Genomic DNA, 5,275 nt, shown 5'->3' with positions numbered 1-5,275 from the left:
TATATATATATATATTTGGGGCATATATCCCAGGATGGCCTCAAAGTTGCTATGTGGGCAAGGATGACCCTGAAATTTGGACCCTTCTGCCTCCACCTCTTGGGTGCTGGGATTATAGGCATGCACTGCCATGCCTAATCATGTGCTTCTGGGATAGAATCTAAGGCTTCAGGTGCGCCAGGTACGTACTCTGCCAATGGAGCTACAGCCTCCAGTTCAGGAAGGTAAATTTTTAGTCACAAAAATAACCCTGGATAAAAGTAGGCAAACAGCCTTCCTGGGTGTGGTGGTTCAACTGTAAGCCAGCACTAGAGAGGTAGGACCAGCCTAGGCTACATAATAAACCAGCCTGGGCTACAAAGTAAATTTGATGCCAGCTTGGACAACATGAGACCCTATCTCAAAACTATAGAAAAAAAATTAAGTGGGCAAAGAAAAGGATTCACGGGTCTTTCCACAAATGTACAGGAAAATCTTTGAATAGTCATCCTTCATTGCTTTTTTAAAATTAATAACTTATGACCATTGCTTTTTAAAATATTTATTTATTTATTATGTATATTCTGTCTGCATGCCAGAAGAGGGAACCTGATCAAATTACAAATGGTTGTGAGCCACCATATGGTTGCTCGGAATTGAACTCAGGACCTCTGGAAAAGCAGCCAGTGCTCTTAACCTCTGAGCCATCTCTCCAGCCCCATGACCATTGCTTTTTATAGTAACCCATGACCCTTAAGCTTCAACACTTGCATTTTATCTGGCACCTTTAATGAATAGGTTTCTTTATCAGTGAGTTTTTTATGAAGCAAGCATAGCAGGCACGGGGCCTTCCGAACGCCTTCTGGCTCTGTGTACCTATCTCTGATCTTTATTTTTATTTATTTATTTTTATTTTTTGGTTTTTCGAGACAGGGTTTCTCTGTGGCTTTGGAGCCTGTCCTGGAACTAGCTCTTGTAGACCAGGCTGGTCTTGAACTCACAGAGATCTGCCTGCCTCTTCCTCCCGAGTGCTGGGATTAAAGGCATGCGCCACCATCACCTGGCTATCTCTGATCTTTAAAGATGGTTCAGAAATTGGAAGTTACAGGAAAACTATCAAAAAAAAAAACCATTCAGTTCCTTCAAATGCATCCCATGAATCATTTATTGGAGGAATGAAAGAGGAGGACATTTCTGAGTTTGTCTGTTACTTAGAAGAGCTCCGCAGCATTCTTCCAGAGGCAGCCAGAGAAACCTTCTTCTTAACTGTAGAGATAACTCTGTAGCTCAGAGTCCAAGGGCTTGGCTGTGCCTGTCACAAGCTTTACTCTAAAAGTTGCTTTCTGAGGGCCTGATCAAGTGGGAATCCTGAGGAAGTGGATTCTGTGGTTACTTTGCCCGGGTCTTTGCACCCCTCTTACTGCTGGGTTCTACCAAAGTCAGTAAGTCACACCTGAAGAAGCAGGTCCCTAGACCCAGAGAGGCTATTACAATAGCTTCCAGTAGCTATGTCTTCAGAATTGAAGCATTCCCTCCCTGAGGGAGGAGGGATCTTCTAAAACATGGGAAGCCCCTGGAATGTAAAAAAGACTTAGAAAGTCTGGAAGTTACAAGATGAAAAGGCCTCTCCCCTAGGCTATAAAAGCTAGAAACAGTGATTGGGAAAAAAGACTTCTCACTCATGCTACGGACACCTCTGTAAGTAGCCCAATGAGTTCAGCAGACCACGAAGCTAGACTTGGGGTGACTTGCTTCTTTGGTCTATCTTCAGTGCTTTGGGAATAGATGCCTGATCCCGTGGCCCCAGGAAAAGTCACCCAGAACAGCAGAGATACCACATCAGGAGACCTGGAACTATTTTATACCCAGCCCAAGAATTCCTCTCATTTTATATACAGATTTGGAAGCCACCCAGGAATGGTTGTGGACTCATCTTTGGTGACCTAGGATCTGGCAGAAAAGTTGGAACTTTAACCTGGAAGTTGGTCTGGACTGAGGTTTGAGATCTCTGGAATTCATCTCGTCCAAGTTTTCATACTCTCAAGTGTGTGCCTAGGAGAGCAGCCACCACACGCTGAGCCTGCACAGCTGAGCGCCCGAGGGAGGGCTGGCAACTCTTCGTCATCAGAATTCCAGGAACTGAGGAGTATATGCTTGGGCAAACATTCCCTCAAACAGCCACTAAGTGCTACACACCAGTCATGAATGTGGTGACCTCGCACACTGCACAGTGACAGACTGTCTGTGCTCCTTATTTTAAATGTGGAAGACCCAAGTGGAGCGCTAGAAACTTCCGTCCTGGGGCCCTACTCAATCAGCAATACCTTGGGCCTCACAAATAGGAGTCTGCATTTCCGAGTGTCTGGGTCTGACTGTAGACCCATTCACTCCAATTTGTCATTCTTTTCAATAAAAAAAAAAAACCTTAAGGAAAAGACTAATGTAAATATTTTTGTATATGTGTGGAAGGTAGGGTGCCCTGCACCACACTTCCCTTCTGTGTTTTATTTCTGGGAAGATACAACTGAAGGGTCACAGTCTTTTCATTGCTCTGGGAACATGGAAAGTTAAAGAGAAACAACAGTAAAAATGGGGTCTTGGGGTGAATATGAGATAAACATTTCACTTGGTCTGAATAATGTTTAGCATAATTGGAGAAAAATTCAGGCACCATGTGCACACCATAATACTAGTATATGAGGCAGGAGGCTTTGTAGCTAAGTGTGGACGGGGTTTTCTGTCCCTTCTGGTCTTGTAGCCATTAAGTCCCAAAGAATCACACAGAGGTCTACATTAGTTATAAACTGATTGGTTTATCAGCTCAAGCTTCTTATTCACTAATTCTTATAATTTACATTAGCAATATTTTTTCTGAGTTAGCCATGTGGCTTGGTACCTTTTTTGGCAAGGCAATTGTATCTTGCTTTCTCTGAGGCTGGGTCACAATTGCGGACTTAAACTTTTCTCTTTTTAGAATTGCCATCGTCCCACCTCTACTTCCTGCCTGGTTGCCCCACCTATACTTTTTGGCTGGCTATTGGTCAATCAGCATTTTATTAAAAATATTATGAGTGACAGGATAAATGACCATTGTCCCACAGCATCCCCCCCCACACCTAAAAAATCTCTGGTAGGAATGGATGGCCCAGATGTCTGAGTTCTACATCCAGAAAAGATTCAAGACTGATGCCTGAGATGATCAAGCCTCACAAGATACTCCAATTAATACTTGATCATAATTCTAAATTTTCTTTAGGTCCCCATAAGATTATTAGTGCCCACAATCAACAGGAAGTAGCCTAAAAAACTATGCCCACATTCCCAAAAAACGGACTATGGATATTTTCCTTTCTTTAAAATGTTGGTTATAAGTTGTTATGGATAATAGTAAAAAAAAAAAAAGCTAAACAAAGGATATTAGATTCAGAATTCTTGCTTTAAAAAAAAGTTGCGAGGAGTGCTGTGGGGCAATGGTCTTTTATCATGTCACTTGTATTATTTTTAATAAAATGCTGATTGGCCAGTACTGACTGGGAAGGTGTGGAGGTTTTGAGGTGCCTAGTACCTGGTACCACAGATGGTAACTGAAGGGAATAAATGTTTTAAGTGCTGTCTAAAATGTGCCCCCATTTTCCTGATAGCACGTGACTCTCATTCAGAAATACGACCTTTGGTCAACAAATATGTCAGGCTTTCGGGTAAATTTAATCAATAGACACCGTTCTTTTATTCTCCCCCAGACCAGGATTTCATATCTCGTTTCCTTCCATTAGCATTAATATAAAGCAGCAATTGATAGCCAGCCATATCGACAGACCCTCTTGGGCACAATCCAGGAGGACTTTAAATCACTTATTCCCAGTATGATTCACAGAGTGGGGAGAGTGGGCAGTCACGCGGTATTTCTGTACGAAGCTGAAACAACGCGTCTCTACCTTCACTGACACGACCCAGCCTAACTAATGAGAAGGGCTGTGCCCGTCTCTCAGCGTCCCGAATCATGGCCCCAGAACTACTTGTCTGGACTATGAGGGTGTGGAAATGTGGGCCACAGTGTTGATTTTGGAAGCTAGGCCCCTGCATGCCTCAGGGCTGAGAATTTACTCTCACTCGGTTGGTTCATCCCTCGCTAGTGTCTTTCTTTAAGAGGGGGACCATGCAAACCCATCTCAGATTCTCTTGCCTTGATCAACTATTAAAGGTCAGGCTGCCACTAGAGTACATAGATTAGTAGGCCTCGGTTTCTACCCTGCAGGGAACGAAGCCCAAGGTGTAACGCATGGAATGTTTGCTTTGCCAAGTGTTCGAATTACTTTCCCAAGGACAAAGTTGTCTTACTTCATCTTCTGTTCCTCTAGCTGTATATCCAAGACTGGGAAACTTCTGACATGTCCCCACATACCCCACCCCTTGCACTATTCCCAAATCCAGGAAGGCAGCGAGTTTGGGCTGACATCTGCTTGTCACTGGATGAAAGCCTGGTGCTGTATTGTCAGAAGGTGGAGTTGTCACATAGCAGACAAAGCCAGTGTGCCAGCTTGAGTCATTCCTCTGTATGAAGCCACCAGTGCCATCCTGGTGCCCTATCTTCGTGATCTCCCCTACTTCTCATCACCTTGGGGCCCTGCCTTCCCAGGCCAGTAGTGTAAGAACCATTAACATAAGAACACAAGGGTTGTTGTTTGAAACACGTGAACTTTGGGGAGAAACATTTAAATCAAAGTATCTGTTAGTTTGGTGTTTTGGATAAAAAAGAAAAATGAAGGCTAGGGATATGACCCAGTAGAGTGCATGCCAAGCAAGTGCCAGGCTCTGGGTTCAATCCCTGGTACTGGGAGTTGGAGGTGGGGTGGGGGGGTTGGTGGGGGGAGAAGGCAGTATTTTGTTGCAGGCAGAGCTCAATTGGGAAGTTAGTACCCTGTATTCACAAGGTGCAGGGTTTAATCCTTAACACCCCATGAATTGGATGTAGTGGTCCATGCCTGTGATCCTAGCACTACAGTGAGAGAGACAAAGGGATCACAAGTTTAAGGGCAGCCTATATGGGACTCCCCTGCCTTACCCCTACCCCTGCTGCTCCAACACATACATATACAGAGAAAGAGAGAGAGAGAGGCTCCCACATGCACATACATAGAAAGAGAAAGACATCCCGACAGACAGACAGATACACACACACAAACACACACACACACACACACACACAAAGAGAGAGAGAGTGAGAGAGAGAGGCGCTCCAACATGCACATACATAGAAAGAGAAACTCCAACAGACAGATACACACACAAACACACA

Source organism: Microtus ochrogaster, chromosome 4 (genome assembly GCF_000317375.1).
Source record: "Microtus ochrogaster isolate Prairie Vole_2 chromosome 4, MicOch1.0, whole genome shotgun sequence".
Taxonomy (NCBI): domain Eukaryota; kingdom Metazoa; phylum Chordata; class Mammalia; order Rodentia; family Cricetidae; genus Microtus; species Microtus ochrogaster.
The sequence above is the reverse complement of the archived record's forward strand: the minus strand, read 5'-3'. Positions refer to the sequence as shown.